Source organism: Vicia villosa, unplaced genomic scaffold (assembly GCF_029867415.1).
Source record: "Vicia villosa cultivar HV-30 ecotype Madison, WI unplaced genomic scaffold, Vvil1.0 ctg.004751F_1_1, whole genome shotgun sequence".
Classification (NCBI taxonomy): Eukaryota; Viridiplantae; Streptophyta; class Magnoliopsida; order Fabales; family Fabaceae; genus Vicia; species Vicia villosa.
The window spans coordinates 46,127-59,575 of NW_026706506.1; the positions used below are offsets into that span (position 1 = coordinate 46,127).

At 32.1% G+C, this 13,449-nt stretch overlaps 1 long non-coding RNA gene and 1 pseudogene across 2 annotated transcripts; both read right to left on the bottom strand.

Annotated features, from left to right (window-relative positions):
• Positions 1-8,935: 8,935 nt before the first annotated feature.
• LOC131642285 (putative disease resistance protein RGA3) lies at positions 8,936-11,974 on the bottom strand (annotated as a pseudogene).
• A 79-nt stretch (positions 11,975-12,053) lies between these two features.
• Positions 12,054-13,449, bottom strand: LOC131642286 (uncharacterized). Of its 2 annotated transcripts, none has more exons than XR_009295823.1 (3): positions 13,234-13,449; positions 13,066-13,119; positions 12,054-12,810 (listed from the first exon to the last, which is right to left on the bottom strand). It is a non-coding gene; the product is annotated as an uncharacterized LOC131642286 (long non-coding RNA). The 2 variants fall into 2 exon arrangements; XR_009295824.1 differs by having other exon boundaries at positions 12,054-12,790; positions 13,234-13,444.

Sequence of the window (13,449 nt, forward strand, 5' to 3'; positions counted from 1 at the left end):
CAAATTTTCAAACTTCGATTCACTCAGACGCACCATCAGCAGCTCAAACAGTCAACAGACGACCCGTTTGACCAAAAAAGTCAACAGACAGTCAAAAATGAAATTTTTTGTCAAAGTCCATATTTTGTCAAAGGATTCATCATTTGATCATTGGATGATCATAATTCATCAAGGAAAGATCAAAAATCAATAAAACCCTAAGATTCAAAATTAGGGTTTTTGCCTGAAAAGTCAACTCAACTTTGACTGATCATAACTCTCTCATCCTTCATCCAAAAAATTCAAACCAAAGCTCATTTTGAAGGAAATTCAATTATCTTTCAAATGCCATTGATCCCATGGTCATGGGATTCACCATTTGAAAAATATGACCAAAGACATTACAGGTCATTTTCAAAGTCAACAAAACGACACTTTTTTCAAAAGGACACACAAGGAGCATCAAAAATCATTTTGACATGAGACCAAAGACATTGGTTAGAGGACTCTTTGAGGTTTCCCAAAAGTGCAAGATCTCCTTCATATGACAAAAATTGAGGGATTTACACCTTGTTGAAGTTGGCTAAATTTTGGAAAATGCATGAAACCAACATTGTTCAAAATTGCATTTTTTCCAAAAGGGGCCAAGATTTCATGGTTCAAACATCTTTGCCATGTTATTATGGGCCTCCCACGACCAAGACTAAGCCCATACCTTATTTTATCCATTTTTGCATGATTTTATCTTACTTTAAGATTAAAATTAAAAGGAAAATGCATGGATAATGGTTAGCTTACAAATCAAGCATGACTCACCCAAGGAATCTCTACCTTTCTGCAGAGAATTGAAGAGCAAGGCAGGTGCATTGAAGGCAAGGTGACTTGGTCAAGAATTCAAGTTTTTTTATATTAAAAAATGCAAAGTTTCAACAAAGGCAACTAGTTGCATATTAGCTTCAATTCTAAGCACACATAGCTTATAAATAAGCTATCATAGTTCAGTAACAAAAGAGACACGAGTTCAGAAGCATCCATAAGCATATAGCATACTTGTAACCACTTGTAATTTTCAAAGAAACTTGAAATTCGAATTTTAAGTTTCAGTCCATTTCAATATAAAATAAACATTCCAACATCATCTCTGAGCTACACTGAAACAATTCCAATCATTTCCAAGTCCTAAACTTCACTGAATCGAGCTATATAAGCCACGGTTTGTTCAAACTAAAACCAACTTATATCTCATAACTCACGCATATTTAACAAGATGTAGATGCATAATTGTGTTTGGTTTAAAGCTCTGGTCGTTTCTGGAGCTTCAATTGAACTTTAATGGCTGTTTGTAGCATATACCATTTTAGGGTTTGCTTAGCTCAAAATTAGGGTTCTTCATTAGGGCCAAAATTAAGCAAAATTAAGGACATGGTTAAATTCAGCGGAACAAGACGAATCGAATGGTACAATCGCGCCAAATTTATTTGCTTGTTTACCCCTATTCGTTATTTTGCAGAATTAGGGTTCATCTACTATAGCGCTTTTTTACAAAAGCGCTATTAAAAGCCTTGTCTGAAGGTTGAAGACGAAGACGTGTCTTCCTCCTATTGGATAGCACGCGCGCGCAGGTTTTAAATTTCCCACTAATTCTGTGTTTTGCAGGCGAGTCATAAGCCATGTGCCTCAATTTCTGGACCACCTGATCTCATTTAATAGCTCATCTGACGCTCCAGATCACGCGTGCACATCATGCTCCCTCAATCCAACCACACAGGATCAGTATCCTTTTATTTTCTATTTTATTTTCTATTTTATTTTAATTTCTTTGTTAAATTAATTAAAAATAGTTTTAAAAATCCAAAAAATACACAAAAAATATTTTTAGACTTCTAAAATAATATATTATTTTCTGAAATAAAAATATTTTATTTTTCTTCAAAATTTCAATATTTTTCATAATTAATTAGTATATACTTATATATTTGCTTTTTAATTATTCTAACCAACCAAAAAATCATAAAAAAAATTGTTCTTTGTGTTAAATATTGTTTATATATTATAAACTAATTTTGTACATATTTTGAATAATTTTATCTTTAAGTTTTAATTATTTGTATAATTATTTGCATAATTATGTTTTAATTAACTTAAATCCATTTCAAATCAATTTCAAAAATTCCAAAAAAATTAGTTTTGTTTTAAAATTAATTGACAAATATTTTGTACATACTTTTAAACTTATTTTTTAGGTTTAAATCTATTTTCATCTTTTTTCTTCATTTTAATTTAATTAATCATACATTAATTATAATTAAAATAAATCATAAAAAACCAAAAACATGCCTTTTATTTTTCTTGCAATTTAAATTCCTAGATAAATGTATAGGATGTCAAATTGATGTAAATAGGCTAGTTTATATTTCCTGCACAATCGATGTAATAGCGTAGATTTACTTTCTGCACTTTACATTTCCGCATTTTAAATTCCCGCACATATAAACTGCGTGTATGTCAAAGATAAAATTGAACCGTTAGATCACTAACTTCAAAGATAAATATCTAAATACAATCACAATCACACTTGCACCTCTTCAGGTAAATCCCTTATCATTCTTTCAAAATCAAAGTCAAAATTCCACTGTTTTGAGTACAAAATCGAACCTTGCGTTTATATCCGATGAAAGGATAGATTTTTAAAGGAAATAGGATAAAGACCTTACAACTCAGGGTAGACCTCCTAGTTTTCTTGCTCAAATCAAAACAAACAAAATTCTCATACAATGTTGTTTTTTCAAAACTTTCAAAAAAGACAATACTTTGTATACATCCAAACACAGATTATTACAAAGTTAACGTTCTTTTCAAAAACATCTTTCGAAAGATAAACAAGCATTTTGTATACATCCACACACGGATCATTATAAAATTCAATTTACAAAAGTATTTGGAACCACAGGTGAGCAATTTCAGAGCAATTGAAAAGTAATCGAAAAACAAGTGAGCTAAGCAAACTTAAGAGCCCATGGATAACCATGGATACAAAGGGTGCTAACACCTTCCCTTTGTATAACCTACCCCCTTACCCAGAATTTCTCAAAGGTCTTTTTTCTGTGTCTTTTATAAACCTTTCCTTAATTGGATAAAATAAAAGGTCGGTGGCGACTCTGTGATATTTTCAAAAATGCGAAAGCATTAAGCGATAAAAAAAAGAGTCAGTTCACGTATCTCTCCAGAACAGAGGTATGGCCCGGATTAAAAAACGGAGGTCCACACTATATCTGAATTCAAAATATAAACTGCCTACTGCAACATGTCACAAGTGTTGCTTATTTGTGATTTCAAAAAACAATCTTCAGTTGCATTTTTTATTTTCATTTTGAACCACACATATGGCGATTAATTATTATTGATTACAACAATCTCCGCTTATTCTAATAATGTCAAGATCAATTCCAGAAAAAATAAAACAAAGAATGTTAATAAAGTTAAGTATCTTTCAATTTGAACATAACTTTAGTAATGACTAAGGTCGGCTGTTGAGGCGGTAAAGCGGCAAGCAACAAAATATTTGGAAATATTTATCCGGGATTTATCATGTCCACAGAGATTGGTTGAGAAAAACAGTCGTTCGACTATTTCGTGTTCTAAGTTTCATGATTGGGTGCGGAAAGGTAAATGCGTGAAACGTAAATAAAAGCAAATAAACAATTTCAATAGTCTAAGAGAAATAGTTATGGAATTGCATTTCGTTCTACCCGTCGAATACTTAAATCTGAAGATCTTATTGAAACACACTCACAATACGCATCAAAATCACCGGGCATCATTCGAGATGTCACATCAATGTCCATGTCTTAAACATCGATGAAAGCTCAACCGTACTATTCACATCAGCGATGTCTCAACCGACACAAACAACACGGAGGCATTAAACTCGATACCCATTAAGATTATTAGCCCCAAATTTATGTCTAGAGTTTAGAAACTAATAGCTATCATTCCTAATCAAGATCTATGATGTCTATTTCTAAAACAACACAAACCCATAACATTTAAGCAAAAAGATCAAGAACAACAACAATGATGATTTGTAAAGTGAATATATAAACGATCTCAAGATCAACAAATGTACATACAATAAGAGTAGAAATATACATACAAAACCCACCATTAGAATGAAACATAGGGAAGAAAGAAGATGAACCGGAGAAATTTCACCGTCACAATGAAATCGATACGAATCCATGATCAATCCACATGATGTAGCATCCAATGGTGTTTCCTAAACCTCTAAACTATCAAGAATGGATCAGAGCTCTTCCATGGGAGAAAGAGGTGATAAAAAACCAAAAAAATATGATTTTACAACATATATGCAAAACTAAAAATCGCAGACCGCACTAAGCACGGTGTCTTTTATTGTCTTAAACCGCCAGACCGCGCTTAGCGCCACAAACCCGCGCTAAGCGCCCAACTTTCTGCCAAACTTGTCAAAAAGTGCTTCCAGACCGCGCTTAGCGCAAAAAAACGCGCTAATTGGGCTCAGTAGAACAACAACTTTTATTTCTTCAAAAATGCATTCACCGCCGTGTCTTCGACACTTTATTTCTCAAAGCTTCGAACACGCATAAATACCTACAAAAAGACAACAAAACTATCAAACGGTATATATTTACACGAAAACGTATCAAAACACAAACGATACAAATATACACAAAAACAGGGAATTATTCAAACGGTATTAACAAAAAGTCTCGATAAGTGCCACTATTTACATTCACAAAATAACTACATTTTGGCACTTATCACCGGCCTAAACAATTTAGAGGCCCTGATCTATTTCAACATTAGGCCCCTTGATAGATAAAAATACAATAAATTATAAAATTTATATTTCATTTAAATTTTAAATAAAATAAATATATAGAGAAAAAATGACATAAAAAATTCGACTCATTTGAAATTTAGTTTTTCCGCATTTTCCTACTTCTACAATCCTTCATTTATAAAAAAATTCATGCTATTTAATGAAAGGTAATAATTATTTGAACGATTTTGACAATGTTAATAACAAATTATTTTAATTTATAAATAATTAACATTGTGAAATTACAGAATATAAGAGTATAATTTGATTTTTCAAAGGGAGATAATTACTACATCAAATTTATTATTGCGTCAATTCACTATATTTAATAAACAAATTAATGAAAAAACTTTAAACAAATTAAACTAAAATATGTTCAAAAATCATTTAAATCGAATAACTTAATTTACTATATTTAATAATACTTTGAGTAAAATTAAATAATACATTTATTAAGTTTTAAAACATTATTGTGAAGGAAAACAATACCCAAAAATAATATTGTATAATATTTAATTATAAAAATATAATAACAAATGAGTTCATCATAAAATAAATCTTTGATTATTTAATTACAATGGCTCGTTAAAATATTATTATTTAAAATAAAATTGAAAGAAATTGAATTAAAATAAAATTTGAAAGATTTTTCAGTTGTAAAATGAGTTGAATAAAGAAATTGAATTGATTAAGATTGATTGTGTGTCATAATAAATTTCAAAACGAGGGTGATAGCTTTTTTTTTAATAATGAAAAAATGGAAATTTATACATTAAAAATAGATAATATGGGTTTCGAACCCACAAGGTCTTATTTCTAGAAAAGGCCACTCAACCGCTTCGCTATAATGAATCATGTGGCTAAATGTTCTCTCAAGCCTTATATATTATTTAATTGTTTATTTATATTAAGGCCCAATTAAATTTGAGGCCCTTTAAATTTGGAGGCCCTGTGCGGTGGCGCTTCTTGCACCCCCATAGGGCCGGCCCTTGTAATGACAATGCAAAGTTTAATCGGAACGTTAGGTAGATATGCTTTGAACTGTTATCCCATATGATTAGAGTGACGCTATCATACACACACTCTTTAATGGTTTTTCTCCTACATCTCTCGCCTAGCATTATTTATGTTCATGTGTTTTTTTTTTCGTTTTTCATGAATTTTTCACGAAGAAACTCCAACTCTCACTTTGAGAAGACACCATCTTGAAATTCATATAGGTGAGTTTCAATTTGTATCTATTTCTTGAGATATATATTCTCGATATAGAACTTTATGAAGAGTTTGAAAAACTTAACCCTCAATATGTAATAGTCAACATTGTCACATAATGTGGCACAAACCTCCAAATCAACGACTTGTTGTTACCAATTAAATCTTAGGTTAAGATTTATTAACTTTAGATTGAACTACTATTGTTGTCGGAACCATTATTCAAGTATTTTCAATTTCTTACCTCTTGAGGTAGTCTTTACTAAGTCTCTGGCCAGTGACTTAGTAAACTTGAAATTAATATAAAAATTGGAGTAAGATTTATAAAATTAGAAACAATAAAAAATAAAAAATATACTGCGGAAATATGATAATAAGATCTTGGAATGAAAGAGAGAAATTACTTGATGGAGAGCAATGGCGGAGCCAGTGCCCGGCCAGCTAGGAAAGTTGCCCATGCTCCGTCCGGCAACGAAGTATTTTTTTTAACGCGATTCTGCGGATAAAATTATTTATTCCTAACGCGGATTTTTGATGGACCATATTGTATACTCAACTCTCGATTGAGAGAATGACTCGGTTTCTAACTTCCTATGAGAATTCGATTTGATTTCGGTTGCAATCTTCTTCGTCTCTCTTCTTTGATTGTTGTTGTATGATTGCTATTCAGTTCTGGTTTGACAATCAGTGTCAAATTTCTTAACGTATTTGCCATTTTGTACTTGCATGCCAAGTTCTCAATGGAATGACTGAACTAATTCTTTTGTTTATTTATCTTAAAATCTTTTTCGATTTTCTTGATGCGTGGCAGCTTGGTGATTACCGCTGGTTTTTTATCATCACATTTAACAAGTTAATAACTTTACGAGTTTGGAAGTGAAGGACTTGACATTAGCAGTGTTATCTCTTTGTTTCTCTTCTTCCCCGACAACAATGTCATGTCTTTCTTCTAAAACCTATGACTACAATCTTGTTTCTCTACACTTTAGAAAACATTATTCGTTCCAGTGTTCTATTTAGTTTTTTTTATGATCAGTGCTTATTTTTTTCGGAAATCAAGCAAGCCAAAAGGAAAAGAATCAAAATGAAAATGTTGAAGACAGAAGAAAAGTTCAGAAAAATTCAGAATTTGGTTGTATGTTTCTTCACATTATCAGGTACTTGTAATATAACATGTAATACTAATAACACTGGTGTCATATAATTTCATTTTCTGTATTTTTTGCATATTTGTTGTAGTTTCTATCATTTCATTTTTTTTAAAAAAATGGTTATTCCAAAAGTGAATGAAAATTTCTTGAAGACCTTTAGGTTATGGAATTTCCACAAGCAAGAGCAACAAGAACACTCTATTATTCTGGCTAGTTTGTTCATTTCATGAAATTAGTTAACTTGGATCAATACCTTAACAAATATTTTTTTCTTTACTAGAAAATACAATCTTAGAGGATGATATACTTGGATGATTGATCATGAGAATGAAACTGATATTGATGAGTTTCTATTGGTAATGGTTTTACGACTTCATTGCATCTGCATAATAATTAATCTTTTGAACTTAATGCAAACAAATGCTTGATACATAATATACTTACACACATGATGCTAAAGGGTTTATCTGTTACGATTTGTCAAAAAATCATTATGTCAAATATTGTCGTCGTAGAAAATTATTAAATTATGAAACTAGTGGTGGAGCCAGTGAAAGGTTTTCTGGACTTCATAGATTTGAAGGCATATGCTTCTCTCATGGATAAATCACCAGAAGTGGAATGATTTCTATCCAAACAGTATTCAATTAAATCTAAGGATAAGATTACTTTCATAGTACACATATGATGATTATTCTCTCATGGACATATATATATAATATATATATAATATATATATATATATATATATATATATATATATATATATATATATATATATATATATATATATATATATATATATATATATATATATATCCTTACTCACCATGTTTAACATTTTTGGCTAAATAAAAAAATTAATGTTCAAGATAGACTAATGGCCTATATATATAAACACACTCCTAACCAACATTGTATTCAAAAATCAAAACAATGGAGAGTGCAAGAAAATATTCATTGGCAATGGCAGTGTTGTTGGCTTTTTTGATGATTTCATCAGGTATAAAACTAATGATTTGTTAAATTTTGTTATGATTATATTTTGTATACAATACTGTTCTTATTCTTAAGTCCATGTATTATTTTATGTTGTAGAACTGGTTACAGAATCAGAAGCAGCCGGAGAGAATACAGAAATTAACCGCCCATGTGCGATTGATCAGAACTGTGTAGCTGACCCGCCAATTTGTCCACCCGACCGCATTCCTACTTGTATTAACCGAAAGTGTGTTTGTATTACTTAAACTAGGCAATAAAATGTTGTAAAATAATCGTTATGTTTGGACGAGAACTATATAATTGCTGTTAAAAAAAATGACACTTTTACTATTTTCTTGTAGCTTTTAAAAATTTATACTAATTTATAGTATTTTTGTTGCTAGTTTACTGTTCTACTTTGTACATGTAGCTTAAATTCCTCAAAAAAAAGCAGTGTCTTCAGAAGACATCTTCATTCATAAACCACATGCAAACTAGTCTCACAGAACTTGAGAGAAAGTACATCAGAGACTATGTACAGTAAAAATTTATCAGGAAGACACAATTTATTGTCAAAAGAAAGAACTGTGCAGAATTTTATTAAGCATGAACCCAAGGAATTTGATAATATCATGGTAGGCAGAAACTTTGTATATAAATAGGTTTTGCACAACTTGAGATTATGATCAATAGCACACAATATACACTACAAAAAAGGGAAACTAGACTACTATCAAAGGGAAATGCAAATTCTTATTAACCACACAATAATCGAAAACAGTTGAAATCCAAATTTTTATTTATTTACACATATATACTTTTGAATTGATGAAAAGATTAGGAAAGTGGTTGCGCTTCATGTTGATGGCAATGGTGTGTCTTAGTCTGCAAGACCTTTGAGCTTCAGTTAGAATTGCCACTGTTCAATATGAAATTCAGAGTGTTACTATTTTGCCAAATAAAAAATTAAGAAAAAAATGAACAATGACAAACATCTCATTTCTACAGCTCAATTTAATGCTGCTCAATACCATCAATCTTCACTTGAGGGATGTGACTTATTGTATGCCAACGCTCTCCTCCCTCCTTTTTGTACCTCTCTGAAAGTAACGAGCAACTTACAACGTACAAACTAGAAAGGGAACCCCACTCCTATGGCAAGTGCTCAAGACCAGGGCAATTGACAATATATATCTTAACTTGAGATTTGAGGTGGAGAAAACCCCGCTCTTCTCTGGAAGCTTTCAATTTAGGACAATTAATTATAAAAAGGTCTCTCAAGTTGGAAGGGAAACCTCCCATAGGAAGAGATTCTAATTCTGGACAATCACGGATTTCTAGATATTCAAGATTGGGGAACAAGTGTAGTGAAAAAGGCAAGGAGGAGAACTTCCATCCTGTTATTGAAAGACTAGAAAGAGAATTATAACAAGACAAATTTAAAGAGGGACATTCTACAAAGTCCTTGAAATCCAACTTCAACACTTTCAAATTGGGATTGTTGATTAAATGATCCATGGAGAACTCAACATACTGATTTTCATGAAGGACAAACTTTTTCAAGCTGGATGACAACTCATTTATCAAAATTCGATCGCAATTCCATATTGTTAACTCTATGATATTATCACACTTGGGAATGGATACACCCAACATTTTGCAATGCCTAATATCCAATTTCTGCATCGATACAAAACAAACACGCAGGCGATGAATCACCCCATTTGCTGCAAAATTTATCACTAAGCAGTTTACCATGAAGAAGCCGCCGCGCAAAGCAGCAAACTCGATTCGAAACATCCAACTTCTAAACAATTTTCTAAAAATTGGTACACTGTGCCTCCGTGAAGTCATTGATTAACATGTATGCACTGCTCTTGGAGATAAAACCAGACCGGTTTCCAGACCACACCCTTTTATCTGGTCCATAATCATTTGCCGATGGAGGCACTGCTTGAATAATAGCTACCAGCTCTTCTGTTCTGTCACGACAGTTCGCATAACTGTCATGTTTCACTCCATGTTTCTGTCAACCATATCAGCCACAATAGCTTGCCTTAATTCCGTTGGAATTTTGACACCAACATTAGCTAAACGCCGAGATGCATCAATCCATATATAATTCCGAAAACTGACTCTGACACCAACATTTAATTTATTCATTTTTTCAAATTATTACCTGTGTCAATGTGTCAGTGCCGGTGTCTAGTTTTCAGTGTCCCTGCTTCATAGATAAGTGGGCTTGACAATCACCACTTCTCCCTCATTATTGTTTCTGCTATATTTGGCTTTAAGGATTTGGCACCAGAGACTATTATCATTCTCCATTACGTGCTAACCAAGTTTCATCATACACGACATATTCATATTCGATAAATTACGAATAGCGAGCCCTCCAAAATTTTTGGGTAGCATCAAAGTTTTCCAATTAATTATATGAATTTTCCTGTTAACATCATCATCTCCTCATATAAATCCTCTTTGGAGTTTCTGAGTTTCCATCATACAACTCTTTGGAATGAGAGTTCTCATCATAAAATATAACGTGAATCCCCGGTTTAGAGAGAGAAACGCGTCCAGCAAAGTTTAAATTTTTAAGCACCACAAAAAAGAAAACGATGTGTAATTCATGTACGTTAAAGAGAAAAGAGAATAGAAAATTATTTGGTTACCTTAAAAATAGTATGTACTAAGTACTACTGAAATAAAGTTCAATTAAAGCAGCATAGAAAATTATTTCCTTTTGCTTACATACACAAAAAACTTGTGATGATGATCATATTTATTTGGCATATGACATGAATATAGCATAGCAAAATGAGAAAAGTTATTGTAGCCAGAGTCCTATTTGAAGCTGTGTCAAATTTACCAAAATGCTATCGCATGAAAATACCTTTCACCCTTTGGAATGGAAGTCTCCAAATTTTTACAAAGATCTTGTAACAACACTACCGATACCGTGTAAGAATTGTATGGTAATGTATGTAAAATGAGACCAAATGTAGAATCATTACAATATCAAGTCTATATCTAATAGCATAGCATCTATCCTTTACATAATCCATAGCATAACCAAAAAAACAGCTATTGCATCAGTTCACAAAAACTCAGAAAATACATTCGGCACATGCCTGGCAGAACTGCCAGAACAGGTTGAAGTCGATTGCGTAATATGCACTCCTACCAAACTGAAACACTGCCACTGCATAGAATCCTAACCAAAATTTTGACACTCTACCCCTTCTTGAGATAACCAAATTTCGGTGTGGTTAAACATTTCTACAAAGAAAACACCCTTCACACCGGTGCTAGCATTGGCTATAAATGCAACAAGGACAAAAAAACTTCCCTTACCTAAACAGAGTATCACAAAAGTAAGTAGTTTGTAAATCAAATTACCCATAAAAGGAATAAGCAATTAGTTTTAAATTCCTCAGAAACATCATTTCTTTTATAAGACGACTTTGTTGAGAAATGCTTCTATATTTTTCAGGAAGAACCTATTTCTGTTTGAGGCTGTTATAAATCATGAATAACAGAATAAGAAAATCACTCTAGCCAGTCTCGTTGCTTTTCTCAAGTCTCAATGTTTGGAGACAGGCACAAGACACATTACAAAACAAAGGAAAGTGGACACTTAAAAAAGGGAAATACAAAGTCTTATATTTTTTTAAGAATGATTACAGACTCTTCTTAACCACAAAATTAATAGAAAATACTTGAAATCCATAGTTTTGATGTTGATGGCAATGGAATGTCTTGGTCGGCAATATCTTTGAGGATCACATCACTGTTAAACATGAAATAGAGAGTTATTATTGTGCCAAATAAAAAATTAAGAAAAAAATGAACACATTGATTGTACTTGCCTGTGACAAACATCTCATTTCTACCGTTCAATCTAATGCTGATGAATACCGTCAATCCGCACAGTAGGGATATGACTAATTGTATGCCAACGCTCTCCTCCCTCCTTTTTGTACTTCTCTGAAAGTAATGGACAATTTTCAATGTACAAATCAGAAAGGGAATTGGGTAGACCCTCCTCCGGCAAACTCTCAAGGCTAGGGCAGTTGCAAATCCATATATTATCAAGAGATTTGAGGTGGAGAAATCCCTTGTAGTTCAATATTCTCGAGACTCTGATTTTGCCAAGTCATTGACAAGATCATGCATGACAAACCAACCATCAGAATCTAGATATCTTTGGAAAAATGAAATTGATTCAAGATCTTCGAACGATTCACTACCCAACTCTTCTTTACTTTTGTTACTTTTGTAGGAATTCAGCAAACCATTTGCCATCCACATATTGATTAACTTATTCTTATCAAAGATATAACCCTTGGGAAATATGGAACAATATGCAAAACAACGCTTCGAATTTGAAGGAAGATTGTGGTAACTCAGTCTCAATACTGGATTTATGTTGCTGTCTCTCTCTGATAAACGCCACATATCAGTCTTCAATATTTTCTCCCATTCACTTTTAGAGAATTTTTTTCTCAAGAGGTTCCCCATTGTTTTAACAGCTAATGGCAACCCTCCACACTTGTCTACAATCATCTTTCCAATTGGTTCAAGATCTGGATAATCACTCGTGTTTCTGTCGTGAAAAGCATGTGTCTTTGTAATCCAAGGGGAGAAAGCGATTTTCAATAAAACATATATTCAAGGACGAACCATATATTCAAGAGGGGAGAAAGCGATTTTCAATAAATTGAAATTTCCAATGAAAAAGAATCCAAGGGTGAACATAAAATTAGAAAAATGATATCAAGTCTAAATAAGCTGGAAATTAAGGAAGAGAAATCAATTAAAACTAAGTTTGGTTGTAGATCCAAATAAAAGTAGAAAATTTTCAGTTAAAGAAGATATTACCTGTAAAATATGTGAGTAAACAAATTGAGACTATAATCTTCTGCGTAAGAAAACCTGAAAGTAAATATAAAAATTGGAGTAAGATTTAGAAAATTAGAAACAATAAAAAATAAAAAATATATTACTATAAGTTGATAATAAGATCTCTGAATGAAAGAGAGAAATTACTTATGGAGGGTGCTTGTGGAAACAAAGAAACTTAGAGGCAACACAAAGTATTGTGAAGTTGAATTCTAAGAGAATGAAATAGAAAATGGATGAGAGAAACCGATATCTGAATGTCTTTCCTACACACCACACAATAGATTGATATTTAATCTAAAACAGATTGAAAGATGAACCTTCCAAGAAAGCTCAAAGAAATGTGATAAAAATCAAGATGCA